Source organism: Choloepus didactylus, chromosome 11 (genome assembly GCF_015220235.1).
Source record: "Choloepus didactylus isolate mChoDid1 chromosome 11, mChoDid1.pri, whole genome shotgun sequence".
In the NCBI taxonomy this organism is placed as follows: domain Eukaryota; kingdom Metazoa; phylum Chordata; class Mammalia; order Pilosa; family Megalonychidae; genus Choloepus; species Choloepus didactylus.
Window position 1 is genome coordinate 656,542 of NC_051317.1, and position 18,978 is coordinate 675,519.

The 18,978-nt window shown below is 44.0% G+C and overlaps 1 pseudogene; it reads left to right on the forward strand.

Annotated features, from left to right (window-relative positions):
- Positions 1–13,494: 13,494 nt before the first annotated feature.
- On the forward strand, positions 13,495–18,466 carry LOC119506470 (annotated as a pseudogene).
- Positions 18,467–18,978: the final 512 nt, after the last annotated feature.

Below are 18,978 nucleotides of genomic sequence, written 5' to 3' on the forward strand. Positions count from 1 at the left end.
TCTCACTATCCTCGATATGCCCCCATGCCTCACCCCCACTCTCCATGATCCCCACCCACCCTCTTCTCTCTGTTGCCCTCTGGCCCCTTTGTTTAGTGAGGACCTAAAGTCCCTGCCAGAGGCAGCAGGGGCCACAGGACCCTCCAGTCTTCCCCACGATGTCCCCTGGTAAATATACTCAAGGACACATGGTTGAACCAGAAATTAAGCCTTCTGGGGGATGGATCCTGCTGAATAAAAAGCACATTCAGTAGCGAGAATATTTGTTTTTGTTTTCCTTCTCCTAGTAAATGGAAACATGCACTGACCTCACTTTTCTCACAAGTACAGTAGCTTTCCTGAGTGGCCGTCAGGCCTGGGGTGCCAGGAAAAAGTGGTGGAACATTCTGCATTGGGAACAAGGGCCTCAGTGGCAGCTGTGGCCGCCAGTGGAATACAGCTGTCAGGCCGCTGACATGAGTTTCCGAGGGGTGGGGAAGATCCGGCCTGGGCCTCCCAGGGGGCTCCGAGCATCGCCAGGCTGGGGCTTTAAGACTGCCATCCTCTCAGTTCATTTTCTGACACTGCAGATGGAGGTGTCCAGGCAGCAGGCTGGGAGGAAAGCATACAGAGGGGCTTTGGCATCATCAGCCAGGCCTGGCATTTCATCCCTGCTGCCGCTTCCTGGCTCTGAAACATCAGGCTGGTCACTACACCTCTCTGAGCCTCAGTTTCCTCATCTTCAAAATGGAAGGGATTGTACCAACCTTGTGGGGTTGCTTGAGATTTAAAGATGTGAAAGTATGTAGAAATGTTGGTTGTCAGTTCCTAACCTTCTCCCAATATACCCAACACAAGCCCCACCTCCTCTGTGATGCCCTCCAGATTTGGTGACCTCTCCTGCCTGTGAGTCTCTCAAGCATCTAAAGACGATTCCCACCTCTGCTGCTTTGTAATGATGCTAAAGAACATTTGGCTGGGTTTTCTGCCAAATGAGCAGACATCCTTCCATCCACCCATCTGTCCATTCATCCATCCATCCATCCATCCATCCATCCATCCGTCTGTCCATCCACCCACCCTTCTTCCTGTCCATACGTACATCCACCCATCCATCCTTCCACCCACCCACCCTTCCACCCATCCATCCATCCATCCAGCCATCCATCCATCATCCATCCATCCATCCATCCATGTATTCATGCAGTGAATATTTTGAACAGCCATGTGTACTCTCTCACTGTTGGGAAGGCAGGTTTGTTTCTGTTAATGATCTGATCTTCATCCGATGTGGACTCAGTGCACACTGTCCCTCACAGACTGGGTGGTGTTGTCCTCAGTTTCCTCTATTGCCAGCACAGGGCTTGGCACAGAACAGACTCATTTGGTTGCAAGGGGCAGAAAACCCAGCCAAATGTGCTTTAGAAAATGAGAGTCTATGATTCATGTAACTGGAAAGTCCAGGTGTAGGTCTGGGTTTTGATGCAGCGTGATCCAGGCCTCAAGTGATATTTCCAAGATCTAGTCTCCCAGCTTCTTTCACCTTTTCCCTCCCCCACATAGAAGCAATGCTAGCAGTAGCCCCAGCCTCACATCCATTCAGGTTCAAGTCCAGCAAGAAGGATCAAAATTCTTCTGCAGAAATGACACCCAGACCACATGATCTGAGAGTGGAGGAAAGGTGGAGCCCCAGGTTAAATGAGAAGGAGGGATTAAATGCTGGAAAGGCAGGCACCAAATGCCCACTACCCTCCCAAATGCTGGCACTAGAATCCTGAGATGTGAAAACTCTATGAGGCCCTTGAGGAGCTTACATTCAAGTGGAGGCAGGCTAACAACACAAGAATAGGCAAGCATATAAATTAGTTGACCTGGACAGTGATAATTGCTAAATGACCTTAAACACAAGGCAGGGCAGTCAGGGCAAATGGGGTGAGGCTAATCCAAACAGGTGCCAAGGGGAGGCCCCTCTGAGGAGGGGACATTTGAGCTGAGACCTGAATAATAAGAAGAAATCATCTGTTCCAAGAGCTGGGATAAGGAAGCATTTCTGGCAGTAAGAACAGCAAGCGCAAAGGCCCTGAGGTGGGAATGTGTTTTGTGAGTTCATGAACAGAAAAAGGCACAGCAGGGAGCGTAGCCCAAGGTGAGGTTGAAGGGGTTGTGGGGGCCAGATCAGGGAGGGTCTTGGAGAGGAGTGGAATTTTATCTTCCAAGCAATGGACAGCCACTGTAAGGTTTCAATTAGGGAAGGATATGATCTGATTTGTTTTGAGTTTTTAGGACATTTTTTTTAAACCAAAAAAAAAATTTCATTGAAGTATAATATACCTCATCTTAGGGATGGCTTAATGTCCTTTTCCATATGTACCAACACCCTGATCAAGTTACAGAACACTGCCACATCACCCAGAACCTTCCTCGTGCCCCTTCTGAGTCAATGCCCTGCTCCCCAAAGTGACACTATTCTGATTTTTTATCATCATAGGTTAACTTTCGCTGTTTTTGAACTTCATAAAAGTGAGGCCATCCAGTATATATTCTTTTTGGCAGGTTTCTTTCACTCAACACGATGTGTGCATGATTCATCCATGTTGTTGCTTGTAGCAGCCATCCACTCTTTTTCATGGTTATGTAGTATTCCATTTCTTCCACTCTCCCAGTGCTGGGAAGGTGGGTTGTTTTCTGTTTCCTATCTGATTGGTGATGTTCACAAATCACTGTGTGGACATAGTGCACATTGCCTCCTAGAGACAGGATGGGATTGGCCTCAGTTTCCCCTACAGCCAGCACAGGGCTTGGCACAGAAGCAAACAAGCCCCATTTTTGGCTGAGTTGGGTAGAGCTGAGAATTCACCCAGGAAAGGACAGGTGATCTAGACTAGAAACAACTATATGCCCATCTGACCTCTCCCAGGCTCTGATCACCCCTCCAACTCACCTCCCTACCAACAGACTTCATGTGCTCCAACTTGGCCAGGCAGAGGCACTGGTAGTTGCTGAGCCCCCGAGTCCCCGGTGGCCAGTGAGAGGGACGTCGCGGGAAATGAGAGGAGCTGCAGCCAGCCGCCAGGCAGTGACTCAAAGTCCAAAAAATGTGCTCTTGGCCAGGGTCTCCTTCCTCTCTCCTCTCAGCCCTTTCAGGCAGCGAGGAGTTGGCAGGGCCAGGGTGCAGATAACGTCAAGAGCCCCAGGCCCTCTTCTGTCATCGCCTCCCCAATGTGAAACCCAAGATCTTGTTTATTTATGAGGAAATTCTGTTCTGCTGCTCGACAAATGGTGTATGGGGGCCAGGCGCATGGAGCGTGGAGCCGGCCCAGCCAGGCCTCAGCATGCTGCACTTTGCCACTGATGCAAGCTCAGAAGGAGATCTGGCAGCAGCTGGAGGCCCGGGCTCGACATTCCCCGGATGGGGGCTGGGGGTGGGAGAGAAAGGGGTCCTCTCTTCCCCTGAACGGCCAGGGCCAGCAACCCCCTGCCTTCCCTGATCGAGCCATTATCGACCGACTGGTCAGGAAACCACAGACAATAACAACCCAGCAGCCAGTGGGATCCACCCACTGTAGGGTCAGCAGCAAAGCTGCTCTGGGATTCACATCTCTGCCTCCCTTCCGGGAAGGATGAAATGAGATGGCGTATGGCAAGTATACCCAAGAGCAGGGAGAGGAGAAAATAAAATCTACCAAGGGCCTGCTACCTGTCAGTTAGTTATCTCATTCAAATTTCACCAACAGCACCCATAGGTAGATATGGGTGTCTTCATTTTATGACGAGGGGCTGAAGCTCAGAAGGGTAAGAGATGGACCTCAAACTCAGGGCAGTCTAACTCTCAGTCTGCCTCCTGGTTGGGGTTGAGAGCTCGCCCAGGAAAAAGCAAGTGCCAGACTGTGACATACTATATGTGGCACTGTTTTGTGACCAACTCTAAACCTATGCTCCTTCCACCATGCCTCCCTGCTTCTCACTGTGAAATGTCCTTTAACATTACATTTGATAGGTTCACAAGTTGAGATACAACACCCACGTCTGGATATTGGTTTTTTTCATTTTAAATTCCATGTATATTTCAGATTAATCTGATTGAAGGGCATGGCATTAGCACAGCTTTCATTGTCCATATGAGGGAGACTTGCAGACTCAAATCTTCTGTTTACACGTCATGGGCATGGGTGGGGTTAGTGACTATTGAGTTATGGCTCAAGTATGTGTTTTATGAGACTGGCCCTTTCATCTCAACCTCCAGAGCTATATACCCAAAACAAAGAAACATTTTTAAATGACAGAAGTAAGACCAACTACATCAGCTATGTAGTAAACATAAATGGGTTAAATGCCTCCATCAAAAGACAAAGACTTTCAGCCTCATATCTACAAACAAGGCCTTTCTTTTTTTCCTCACAAGTTTTCAAAATGCACCCACACCAAATCCCAAATCTTCCAGGAGTCAATCCTCTCCTTCCCAGTCTACATGGACTTTTATATCTCTAATTGTTCCAGGGTCAACTTGCTCTATTTTTATTATCAGATACTTCAAAACACTTAAAAGTGTGGAAAATAATGTAATATAGACACCCATAGATCTACCACTGAGATTTAATAGATGCCCACATTTTGCCATATTTGTTTCAGACCACTCTCTGAAGTCTCATTCATATTGTCCGCTCTCCTTTCCCTCCCAGAGGTAATCTCTATTGAAGATGGTGTGCAGAATTTCCACACAAGCTTAATAATGTATCCAAAAACCATATATGGAATGGTTTAGTGTATTTTTAGAATGTATTTTAAAATATCACATAATAGTTATGCTTTTTCAACATGCTTATTTTGAGAATTATACATTTTGAGACGTGTAGATGTCCTGCATCAATTTTAACTACCAAATAATGCTCAAGTGTATAAATAATGCCAGGTTGTTTATCCATTTACCCATTGGTGGGCAGCTGTTTCTGGTTTTTGCTACCACAAACAGTGCTTTGATAAACTTCTTTGTCATATTTCCTTGAGAACTCTGGTATTTCTCTAAAAGTGGAATTCCTTAGTTAGGCTGATTTTAACACTTTACAATACCTATTCTATGCTCCCTGTGCTCCTTTCTAAAGGGTACAATTAAAGAGAACTTCATAAATAGGATTTGAGTGGGACTTAAAGAAAGAGAAGTTGTGATGACAGAAAGGTAAGTGAGGGGCATTCTAGAAAAGGGAAGCCACCAATACAGAATCACATGGCAATATGCTCTGCCACACTCTTTAGTGTTGATTAACCCTGGAGGCTGGGGTTTGAGAGTCTCTTAATATAGCCGAGGACTCTGGGGAGCAGGTCTCTCTCTTTTTTTTTTTTTTTTTTTTTTTTTACCACATCATTGGGCTTGTTTTGTTGGCCTTATATTAATTCTTGTACCGACTCCCATTTCAGAGCCGAGAGCGCATGCAGATCTAGGCCACTGGCTCCCAAGCCTGGCTGTGCTTCAAAATCTCCCAGAGGGAAGCCCCGCACCCCTGGAGATCCAGAGTCAGTAGGTCTCAAACAGGTCCTAGGAATCTGTACTTTTTAGAAACCTTCCCAGGCGATTCCAGTGCAGCCAGTCTGCTGCTTCAGCATTGGGGAGACACTGATCTAAACCTGATCTGATTCCTGTTGGTAAATCTGTCATTGCCAAGATGACTTAGCTTCTGGTCATGTGTTCCCGGTTAACCTCAGCTGTTCCTCACATTCCCCATCCTGTGCCCCTGTGAGCACTTGTTTTTAGCTCTGCGATGTCCCTTGCAAACCCATCAGCCACTTTCATATGGAGTCTTGTTCTCTACATTGAAGTAACTTAGAAGAGCAAGGGAAGGAACCCCCTATATCTCCCACCTTAAGGTGGGTGGATCCTTACCTTGTCCCTTCTCCCTGTCTCCATCGGACTGGCTGGGGAAGAGGGCCTCGCTGGGGCAGGTGAGAGCCAAAGACTACGCTCCTGCCCACAGAAGAGTGATAAAAATAATACCAACACAACAGCACTTTTACTGAGGAGGGAACTATCATGATCCCCCTTTTACAGACAAGGAAACTGAGGCCCAGCTACCAAGTGGTAGACCTGGATTCAACCAGGCGAACCAGCTTCAGTGCCCATGATTGGAACCTTCTGCTAGACCCTGCCATATCCTCACTGTGCTGAGAGACATTTCCCCAAGGCCACTGTCTTGGGAGGCACCCATGTCCAGTCCGTGTTGTCCTGGGGTCATGTGAGAGTCTCCACACTGTGTTGCATCCTCTCTAATCTCAATCCTTGCATTTAAAACAAATTGTAGATGTTCACATGTGAACGATAAGACTAATAGCCCTTATTATTGCTATGGACCAGATCAGGAACAGACATGGTTACGTACACACACAACACTGCGAGGAGCATTTACTGGTCTCTCTGAGAAAACAGCCACAGAGAGGTGGGGTCATATGGCCCCCCAGCTGAGGGCAGCACTAACAAGGGCAATAAAAATTCAGTAACAATGCAGGGGAACCCTTCCCCAGGACAATTACCTGTTCTTTGGTTTTTTTCCTTCCAGGAGCAGCAGGAGCCTGTGTCTTGATTGGGGCTTTAACTACCCATGTCTGTCTCCTAGTTGATAATGGCAATGCTTCCTCCCTGCCCACTTTTCTAACCCCCAGGCTTGCACCTTCTGGTCTGTTCTCCCAGCAACACCATATTCTTCACAAGCTAGCCCCAATCCTGTCCTTCCCCTCTTAGAAAACTTTGCGGACGGACCTCCTCTCACCGTTTCTCCCAGTGTAAGAAAGCTCAGAGTGTGACAACTCTCAGCTGAAATATCCATGCAGCCCCTCCTTCCCAACATTGATAGAGTTCCACTGGGAGCTGGAGATGAAGAGATAAAGCAGGAATGGCAAAATGAGGCACAGGTTCACTCATTCCCCAACCATGCAGCCCAGGCAGCACTGCTACCTGATGACAGAGTTCTGCAGCTTCAGATCCCTCTGGACCTGCCCACCCATCTCTGGAGTCACTAGCCCCATGTGGCTCATGAGCCCTTGAAAGGTGGCTGGTGCCCCTGAAAAATTGAATTTTCAATTTTAATTAATTTTTGAATTGAGATGTGATAGTTTTTATATTGATTGTATGTTGAAATAAGATTTGGATACATTAGGTTAATAAGCGATACTATTAAAATTAATTTTCTCTTTATTGTTGGAATGTAGCAACTGGAAAATTTAAAATCACAACACATGTCTCCTGCTACTATATTGGGCAGCAGGTACCCTAGGCAGAGCACTCTGGGCAGACACTGCTAATCCATCAGAGCGGGCAAATCTATTTGCCATCCTCGGGTAAGGCAGCCAGTATAACATGGGAAGTGCTGCAGCAGAGATGCGCAAACTGTGCAGGAGCAGAATGCTGGATTGATTGGTTCTGCCTGGCAGGAAGTATGGAGAAATGTTTTTGGAAGGTGACGGCCAAGGTGGTCCAATGGATGCCTGAGTAGGCAAAGGGTGTTCCAAGCCAAGAGAATGGCCCTCAAAAAGGCTCTTGGAGGTGTGAGAGTGCAGAGCCTGCAGCTAGATGGGAGGCAATTCAGTAGGCCAGCAGCTTTGCGCTCAGTGGGAGTACTATCTAAGATGCTGAGATCTGTTCCCAGGCCCTCATGGCTGCCATTGTATGTATGCCCCTCCCCACTGCCCTTCCTAACTTCCAGGCCTTTAATGAGGCTGGGTACAGAGTGCAGAGCAGGGAGCAAATGTCAAAGCTTTGAAAAAACAAAAAATCCCCAAATTTGGAGACCAGGACACTCCAGCAAGGGCTGGGTAAGAGATGGGAATTAGTACACCTGTAGGAATCAAACTATAGCTCCCCTTTGAAGCCCACACTTTGGGTATACAGATAGCTCATTATTTTTATTGGTTGATCCATTCATTCATTTGGTGTTCATTATGCACCTACTAGGGACAATAATTTAGGGAGGATTCAAAGTTAAAGTCCAATCACTTGGTTTGCAATGTTAAGACAAGTTAATTCAAACTTTAACTAATATTTCAAAGAAACATAAGTCTGACATAAAGTAGATGCTCGATAAATATTTTCCAAAGCATGTCCAAGAATGTTCATTGTGATATCACTTACATTTGTGAAAACTAAACAATTACAGCTTCTCTCTCAGGTCAGAGGAAGTGAAAGAAGTGATATGAGAAAGTTAGAGAAAGTGTCATGGAGGAGACAATGTAGGAGAAAATGCCTGACAAGTAGTAGTGGGTCAGTAAGTATAGATGCCCATATAAAATGAGTTGCTCCCAGGTTGTCTAGTAAAATAACCCCGCCAATGCAAAGATCCCCAGGAATGTCCACCTGCATACAAGCACATATGTATATATACATGTTCACTTGTGTGATTTAACAAATAAACTAACTTTTGAGGATTGGCACAGTCACGAGGTGGAATTATCCCTCTCACACTGGGACAAAAACTCACTAAGTAGTACCTCCCTACCTCTGGTTCTCAAAAGGGAAGGACCGTCTCTCCTTCATCCCCATACCATGGCCATATTCCCCAGTGGGAGATTCTTCTGCCTCATTACTGCCCCATCCCCTACCCTCTACTAACCCAGAGGACAAAACCTTCATCAACTATCTTCAACCTCTGCATTCACGGGATTTTTATTCTACGGAAATAAAGAGCTTTGACCTTCTGAAAGATTTTCAACAGATATCTACTTGCTTTATTCTCACCTCAATACTGAGTGGTGCCAAAAGGGGTTGGATCTGGAGGCCCATTTCATAGATGGAGAAGCGAAGGCTTTGACAAGCTGCATGTCCATCCACCAACATGGTACTCAGAATTCCAGAATTCCAAGGGAGAACCATTGCCAGGAAGGCTATGGCAGCTCATAGCTTGACCTTTAGGATTTGAAGGTGTAATGGATAGTTGATAACTTAGGGCTGCCCCACATCAATTTATCCTCCCTAATAACAATCCAAATCCCTCTCAGAGAATAACTGCTCCCCCATTGTATGGAGTCTTGGTCAAATAGTAAATCCAGAGGTTTGTCCACCACTTAGAAAGCCAAGGAACTATATCCTTTCTCTCTCTTAGACCTGGTAGGGTAGGTAGCCAGACTGAACTCTTTACCAGGGCTTTGGTCTTGACCTCACAAGGAAAGGAGAATGGCTAAGGGACATTCATCAATTTAGCAGTTGCTGATCTGACAGGACCTGCTACAAGATAGTTGCTATGGCTCCCAGAGATGCCCAGAGACGTCAGACAACCTTCCATTTCTAAGTCTGGTCCTTCCACATCCAACTAATACTATGGTCCTTCAACATCCTTCCAAAGGCTACCCAGCCAGTACACTTAGTCAACTGGTTTCTGTTGTTCACAACCAGTGAGCTCTTAACTGACAAAAAGGCGGACACAGAGCAGGCATTCATTAATTATTTGCTGAATGAATACACTTATCTTAGCATATTTTTCATCCTTTCTGGCACCATCTGTAAGGGGTCTTTTTTAGGTTCCTCAACCCTCCTACCACAGGGCCTTGTCACATGCTGTCACTGCTACTTGAGATGATCCTTCCCCCCATGAGTAATTCTTAATCTTCATACATCAGTCACTTACTTGGGGAAGCTCCCCATTGCCACCATCACCATACAATCAGGCCCTGTTAGTCTCTCTCAAAGACCACTTGTGTTTTCCTTTCAAGCAACTATCTTAGCAAACGCTCTTGTGTCATTAATTAACGTCTGAATCTGTTTAGACTCTAATCTCCATGAGGGCAGGGACCATTTCTCTTTTTTTTTTTTTAATGCTGTATCTCCACACATAGCCCAGTGCTTTGAAGGCAGCAAGTATTCAATAACATCTGTTGCATAAATAAATGAAAGCATATGCCCCTGGATAGGAGCAAGCAGGAGATCCTGACCCCAGTAAGCACTCAATGAATGCCTGATGTCAGACTTGAAGTTGACAGTTCAATCCCATGCACAGGGTCTGCTTTTGGAGATTAGGCTGGGGCTGGGGACAGAAGTGGTTATAAGCAACCTGGAAATAGAGTGACTCAGTGGAGAGGCAGGAGATGGCCAAGAGCCAGCTTCTTCGTCTGCTCTTGGCTGTGAGCTGGCCAAGAACCCAGGAGTCCTGGCACCCAGCATGCTGCCTGCTCTCTAAAGCAGTGGGAAACCTTCTCAGAATATTAAAGAGCTTATACCCCCCACTCCCAGAAAGAAAGGAGAACCAAGAGTGAAACAGCTCTTGTACTCCCCTTTGCTAGGGCCCACCTTGGTAAATCATTCTTGCAGACCCAGTGGGCCTCCAAGTGGAAAATGGCTTCACAGGCTGGCCAAATGCCTCAATCTTGGGGTCACAAGCCCCTGCACAGTACCTCAAGGCCCAGGACCCAGGGTGTGGGAACCAGCCTGGCTCCCCACAAGCCTCCCCTCCGGGACGGTGACTCATCTCTTCATGGACCTTGGCAACTCTGGTTGGCAGCGGGGGCAGCTGATGAAGTCACATGCTCCTGAAAACCAATCTCCCAACCAACAAGAGAAGGAGGAGGCAGGCCAAGGGAGCGGAGTGGGGGCAAGAAGAGAACTATGGCTCTGATTTTTTTTAATTTTTGAAAGCAAGAAGCTAGCTGCTAGTAATTTATAATGATGAGGCTGTTTTCACTTTGGTACCTCATAAATAACTTTTGATTTAAAGTTTCCAAGGGTTGACTGAGTAGTTCAAAGGACCTCACCAGGGAGGAAATGAGCTTCTCCCTCCATGCCCCCCGCCTCAGGTGAGGCCTGAGATCACCAGCTGGGGGGGCTCATCAGGGGTGTGGCCCAATCGACTCACTGGCAACTAACCGACTTACTGACTGATGAAGCACTAACTGACCAACAGACTAATGGAGAGACTGACTGACAGCCTGACAGACTGGTGAAATAATCAAGTGATGGATGAGCCAATGCAGTGGCTGATACACCAACTCTCCAGAAACCAGTAAACAGACTGACTGCCCAATTGATAGACAGATGGACTAATGACCAGCAAACAGACCAACTGACTGGCTGACGGATCATTTTAAACCAGATGACCAAGTGACCAACAGTTTGATGAACCAACCTACCCAAATAGGTTGACAGAAGAATGTGGAAAGGACAGGGGTATCCAGTGAGTGGATCAGCTGTTAAGCAGCTGCAGACCTCCACAGCTGTCAGAAAGAACTCAAATTGCCAAAATACACACAATGCCTACACATAATGAGGAATGCCCCAAAAGGAAGATAAGGCACAATGAGGAAAGTGGAGGAGATAAAAAAACAAAACAAAACAAAACTAAAATGCCCAATACACGGTATGGAAGGAAGGGGACCCCAGTGACCAGATTGGAGGTGACCCAATACTACTGATGTCCAGGGTTGTAAAAAGAGATTGGGAGATTCCAACACAATGTCAAGATGTGGTTATTGCTACTTTTAGGTCAACCTCCTTGTGGTGGCTGAATCAAATTAGCAGATGAGCAAGTGAGTTCAGCAATGGCCTCTCTTTAACATCCTTCTGACTCTCTTCCAACATACCCATCATGAACACAGCAGGCTCATTCATTCTGCTAAGGTAATAGATTTGGGGTCATAAAATGCAGTCATGGTGGTGTTCGGGTTGTAGGATTATAGGTGATTATTTTTCCTTTCACTTTCTAATTATATCCAGTAGTGTAGCTATATTATATTGCAATGGAAAAATTCACATTTATAATTTTAGAAGGTAAACTAAACCAAATTTGAGGTCATCTTTGGTCCCTTCTTCTCTGTTACCCCATACCCTATAAATATTTCTTGAATCCAAGGAGTCTGCAAGGCTTGTCTCTCCTTAATTTAATTATTAAATACCTACTAATCCTTTGTCCATTTTTCCTAGATTACTAAAACAGCCTTCATTCTGGTCTCCATGCCACCAGCCTCTCCCTGTTCAAATCTGTCCTTCATACAGATGCTAAAAGAAATTCATCATATTCTTCCTTAAGAATGCCCAGGATCTGCAAGGTACCAGTTTGATTATAAGTTTAAACTTTTTAACTAAGAATCAGAGGACTTTGAATAACTAGCTCTCTCTCCTTGCATACATCGACCCATATCCACACAAACACACACACACACATGCTGTGTGCACACACATGCGCAGGGACCCTACTAGCCCCACCCCCCAATTCTAACTTCCCTCCTCAGGGTCTCTCTGAATTCTAGACACATCTCAGACTTTTCTCTCAGTCTGTCTGAGGATAGAACTCTGACACCCAATTTGTGGCCATCACTAATGAATCCATCCCTGCATCCATCAAGTATTTACTTAAAACACCCAATGCTTGCCCTGTACTGTAGATACTGTAAAATCTGGGAGAAGGGAAGGGAAAAGGCTATGGATGTTTACTGAACTCTTACTATGCCAAATATTGAATTCACACAGGTGATTTTATAGTGTTCTCAATGAAATATGGAATGATCTCCATATTATAGATGAGGAAACTGAAACACAGAGAGGTCAAGTGAGGTTATTTACCCAAGATCACATTGCTAGGAAACAACAGAGCTGTGATTTGAAACCAGGAGTGCCTAACTCTGATGCCTTTCTGGTTGGGGATGCCAGACTATGTTTTTCACCTATCCACTCACTCATCCACTCACTCACTCATTGTCACTCATTCATTCATTTTGCAAAAATTTATTGAGCATCTACTCTACACACAGGGCTATACCATGTGCTGGGAATAGGATGGTGAAGAAGACAGTCATGATGTACCCCTTCATGGAGCTTACTGAAAAAGAAATCAAGAGACTGGTGAGGGTAAGAGAGAATTTAAAATATTCATATTTTAAATTTCATAATCTCTACAATATATATTGCATTACAGTTTATAAAGTCCCTTGCAAACCTTATTTGGAACCAGTTCTTGAAGGGTGGAAGGTTCTACAGATGAATTCAAGGGGTAACTTATGAGTTCAGGCAACTGGGACCCCGTCCAGATTCTATAAGGCTTTTTTGGGTTTAAGAGCCAAAGTAGTTGGACAAAGGAGAAAGGCACAGGTTTGACTCTCTCAGGGTGGCCTTCAAAGATGTTATGGGACCAAATGAATGAGGGCCGGAAATGGGTAAGGAGAGGAGGGAACAACAGCACCAGCACAGGTATTTAGAACTGACTTGAAATATACCCACCCAATTGCTTCTTAGAAGATCCTAGTTCTATCGGGAAAAGAAGACATGAAATGTAGGGACCTTCTCCGAAACAAGAGAGCCACCAAGGAGCTTGCAAAAGAAAATGCTTAAAAATAGGATTCTTGATAATCCCAAACTAAAATTATTTCTGACTCGAGACAACCAAGTAAAAAGTAAAATGCTTGCAAGAGTCTCAAACTTTAAAAATATATCTGCCTTGGATGTTCTCCCACCTCCACCTCCACCTCTGCTGATGGCTGTCCTGCCACGGAACTGTGCAAGGGCTTCCCTGGGAGCTAGTGAGGCCATGGCTGGGGGCTGGGTGCTGGGTGCTGGTTGTGGATGTGGGCAGCACTGGCTGTGAGCTCTTCAAGAACCTTGTGCTCACCGGCTTCTCCCACAAAGACCTGATGAGGACAGTGAGATGCAATGGAGTTTAGTAACTTTCCCTACGAAGCAAGAGCAGGACTCTTTTGGATCTTGCACCCCTCTCTGTGGGTTTGATCTGGATGCTTTGATGTCAGCAACCTCAACATGCGGTTTTTGTTTCAGAAGAGCCTGCTGGAAGATCAAAGGCACAGGTTGCCAAGGAGCGTGTACTGCAGTTTTATCTGAAAGCTAATTTCATAGCCTACCATGACAGCATCATGAACCCCAACTATAATGTGGAACTTTTTCAACAATTTATATTGGTTATGAATGCTTTAGATAACAGAGCTGCCTGCAACCATGTAAATAAGATGTGTCTAGCAGCTGATGTCCCTTTTAGTGAGAGTGGAACTGCCAGTTATCTTGTACAAGTAACTATTATTTAACAGGGTGCAACTGCGTTTTATGAATGTCATCCTAAACCAACCCAAAGAACTTTTCCTGGCTTTATAATTTGTAACACACCTTCAGAACCTATCCATTGCATTGTTTGGGCAAAGTGTTTGTTCTGCCAATTGTTTTGGGAAGAAGATGCTGATCATGAAGTATCTCCTGACAGAGCTTATCCTGAAGCTGCCTCAGAACCAATGGAAGCTGAAGCCAGAGCTAGAGCATCTAATGAAGATGGTGACATTAAATGTATTTCCACTAAGAAATGGGCTAAGTCAACCGGATATGACCTAGTTAAACTTTTTACCAAGCTTTTTAATGATGATATCAGGCATCTGTTGACAATGGCCATTCTTTGGCAGAAAAGGAAACTCCAGTTCCATTGGACTGGGCTGAAGTACAAAGCCAAGGTGAAGAAACCAATGCAACAGATCAACAAAATGAAATGTAAAGAGCGATGCAAGTCTTTTTTCAAAGAGCATTGAGAGGACTCGGGCAAGATGGCGGCATAGAGAGGAGTGGAAGCTAAGTAGTCCCCCTGGAACAACTACAAAAAACCAGAAACAACTAGTAAATAATCCAGAATAACTGCGGGGGGACAAACGAGACCATCCATTCATCATACACCAACCTGAATTGGGAGGAATGCCTGAGAACACAGCATAAAATCTGTAAGTAAAACCTGCGGAACCAGGTCAGGAGACCCCTCCCCTATAGCCCGAGCTGCGGAGCCTCGTGGTGCCAGAGAGAAGCTCTCTCCCAGCAAGCGAATACAGCTCAGCTGAGCTCCAACTGGGGTTTTAAGTAGCGAGTGTGAACTGCTCACTACAAGTACGCAGCCCCAAAAAACAGACAGAGGCTTTGGGTGACGACTGACCTGGGAGAGCCGGAGGGTTGTCTTGGACTGGGTCTGAAGGGGACTATCTGTTTCTTTTTTGGCTCAGTGGAGAAAGCCCCAGTCATTTTCAGTTTCCAGGGCTGTGACTCTGGGAAGGGTGGAGACACCACAAGCAGAGAGCGAGACCATTGAAATGCTAATGACCTCCACCTGAGGGGTCTGTCTTCTCTAGGAGGAAAGGGGTGGGGCCCTTTCCATTCAGAACCAGACCCCAGAGCCTGGGGGAACATGGCCACACCTCCTCACACCAGTAAAGAATTATAGGCTAACAGGCATCACCTGCTGGGCAGAAAAGCACAGTGACCCGAGGCATCAAAGGGTGGAGCAATTTTCTAAGACACACCCGCAGGGAAACCAGATACTGAAAATTTCTTCCCTCTGGGACCTGAGCCTGTTCTGGTCTGGGAAAACCTGATTTGGATAACCAAGGAAACCATGCCTAGACAACAGAAAATTACAACCTACACTAAGAAAAACAAAGTTATGGCCCAGTCAAAGGAACAAACGTACACTTCAACTGAGATACAGGAATTTAAACAACTAATGCTAAATCAATTCAAAAAGTTTAGAGAAGATATTGCAAAAGAGATAGAGGCTGTAAAAGAAGCACTGGACATGTATACGGCAGAAATCAAAAGTTCAAAAAACCTACTAGTAGAAACTATGGAAATGAAAGGCACAACACAAGAGATGAAAGACACAATGGAAACATACAACAGCAGATCTCAAGAGGCAGAAGAAAACACTCAGGAACTGGAGAACAAAATACCTGAAAGCCTACACGCAAAGGAGCAGATGGAGAAAAAAATGAAAAAATTTGAGCAACATCTCCGGGAACTCAAAGATGAAAGAAAGTACAATAATGTACGTATCATTGGTGTCCCAGAAGGAGAAGAGAAGGGAAAGGTGGCAGAAGCAATAATAGAGGAAATAATTAATGAAAATTTCCCATCTCTTATGAAAGACATAAAATTACAGATCCAAGAAGCGCAGCATACTCCAAACAGAAGAGATATGAATAGGCCTACGCCAAGACACTTAATAATCAGATTATCAAATGTCAAAGACAAAGAGAGAATCCTGAAAGCAGCAAGAGAAAAGCAATCCATTACATACAAAGGAAGCTTAATAAGACTATGTGTGGATCTCTCAGCAGAAACCATGGAGGCAAGAAGGAAGTAGTGTGATATATTTAAGATACTGAAAGAGAAAAACCACCAACCAAGAATCCTGTATCCAGCAAAGCTGTCCTTCAAATATGAGGGAGAGCTCAAAATATTTTCTGACAAACAGACAATGAGAGACTTTGTGAACAAGACACCTGCCCTACAGGAAATACTAAAGGGAGCACTACAGGGTGATAGAAGACAGGAGTGCGTGGTTTGGAACACAATTTTGGGAGATGGTAGCACAACAATGTAAGTACACTGAACAAAGGTAACTATGAATACGGTTGAGAGAGGAAGATGGGGAGCATGTGAGACACCACAAGAAAGGAGGAAAGATAACGACTGGGACTGTGTAACTTGGTGAAATCTAGAGTATTCAACAATTGTGATAAAATGTACAAATATGTTCTTTTACGAGGGAGAGCAAGCAAATGTCAACCTTGCAAGGTGTTAAAAATGGGGAGGCATTGGGGGAGGGATGCAATCAGCATAAACTAGAGACTGTAACTAATAGAATCATTGTATTGTGCTTCCTTTAATGTAACAAAGGTGATATACCAAGGTGAATGCAGATAAGATGGGGGATAGGGGAGGCATGTTAGACACTTGACATTGGTGGTATTGTCTGATTCTTTATTCTACTTTGATTTAAGGTTATTTTTTCTTTTGCTGCTTCCTAGCTGTCATTTTTTTGTTTCCTCTTTCTTTTGCCTCTCTACCTTCTTTGAGTCTCCCTCCTGCCTTGTGGAAGAAATGTAGATGCTCTTGCTTAGTATGAGCAGAATGTTCAATTAGGATGAACTTAAATGTTTGGAAATGAACAGGGGTGTTGGTAGCAAGATGTGAGAATAACTAACAGCGCCAAATGGTGTGTGAATGAGGTGGAAAGGGGAAGCTCAGAGTCATATATGTCACCAGAAGGAAAGTTGGAGGTCAAAAGATGGAAATGTATAAAACTGAATCCTATGGTGGGCAATGTCCATGATCAACTGTACAAATACTAGAAATCACTTCATGAACCAGAACAAATGTATGACAATACAATTAGAAGTTAATAATAGAGGGGCATATAGGGAAGAACTATATACCTATTAGAAACTATATACTACAGTTAGTAGTATTTCAACATTTTTTCATAAACAGTAACAAACATACTATATCAATACTAGGAGTCAACAATTGAGGGGGGTTGGTTAGGGCTAGGGGAGGTTTAGAGTTTCCTTTTCTTTTTTTCTTTTTTCATCTTTCACTTTATTTCTTGTCTGGAGTAATGAAAAGTTTCTAAAAATTGAACAAAAATTAAGTGTGATGGATGCACAGCTGTATGAGGGCACCCAGGGGCAAGGGATTGTACGCTTTGGATCTTTGGATAATTGTATGGTATCTGAACAATCTCAATAAAAATGAAGAAAAAAAAAAAAAAGAGACATTGAGGAGACACAACCCTAAAAAAAAAAAAAAAAAAAGAGCATTGAGACTTTGAGAGTTCATATAGCAGAAAAAGAGGATGGAGCTGAGCTCATATGGGAAAAGGATAACCCATCTGCCATGGATTTTGTCACCTCTGCTACAAACCTCAGGATGCATATCTTCAGTATGAATATGAAGAGCAGATATTATATAAAATCAGTGGCAGGAAACATTATTCCTGCTAACACTATTACCAATGCAGAAATTACTGGGTTGATAGTTTTGGAAGGATTTAAGATTCTATCAGGAAAAACAGACCAGTGTAGAATGAGTTTTTTTGTTTGTTTGTTTGTTTTTAAATAAACAACCAAATCCAAGAAAGGAGCTCCTTGTGCCTGGTACATAGGATCCTCCCAACACCAATAGTTATGTCTGTGACAGCAAGCCAGAGGTGACTGTATGACTGAAAGTCCATAAAGCGACAAGATAAAATAGTGAAAGAAAAATTTGCTATCGTAGCACCAGATGTCCAAACCAAAGATGGGAAAGGAACAATCTTAATATCTTCAGAAAAGGGACAGACAGAAGCTAATAATCATAAAATAACTGTAAGAATTTAGAATTAGAAATGGCAGCCAACTTCAAGCAGATGACTTTCTTCAGGGCTACACATTATTGCTCAACATCCTTCATAGTGAAGACCTAGGAAAGGATGTTGAATTTGAAGTTGTCGGTGATGCCCCAGAAAAAGTCGGGCCCAAACAACCAGAAGGTGCTGTCAAAAGCATACCCAAAGACAGTGATGACAAAGCTCAGTCTTCTAAATCTGCACAAGAACAAGATGGCATGCTTATAGTTGATTCAGATGAAGAAGGCTCTTCAAATAATGCTGATGTTAATGAAGAAGAGAGAAGTTGCAAGAGGAAATTAGATGAGAAAGAGAATGTTAGTGCAAAGAGGTCATGTTTAGAACAGACAAAAGAACTTGATGATGTTATAGCATTTGACTGAACAGAAATGCCTCTGAAACAGAACCCTCTGATTTCATTAGGTCATCTGGGCAGAACCAGATTATTTATGTCCTTTATTCCAAAGGAAAAAAAATGTACACCTATGACTTGAAAACAACTCTGCTCCTTTTGAAAGCATTCATTTTGCTAGATCTATTAGAAACATTGCAGTATTCTTTATCGAAAGTAGGAGTATAGTTTTAAAATCCTTTGAACGAAGTGAGTGACTAAACAGTCATGAGATGAAACAACACCTGCATGTTGCCTTTTAATGTAAATACCCTTTGGTATCATTTAATAGTTTTAAAATATGGTTTGGTAAAGTTGATACCTGGGTATAAATATTATGCCTTTATTTTTGGTTAGAAGAATTAGTTTTAGCTTAGATCTAACCATTTTCATACTTTGACACAGATTCAAAACAATATCAAGTGCTATGCATTGAAATTTGTTTTTAAACATGAACTGGCACTACGTATATTACCGTAAAACAATGGTTAATTTATGTTTTCA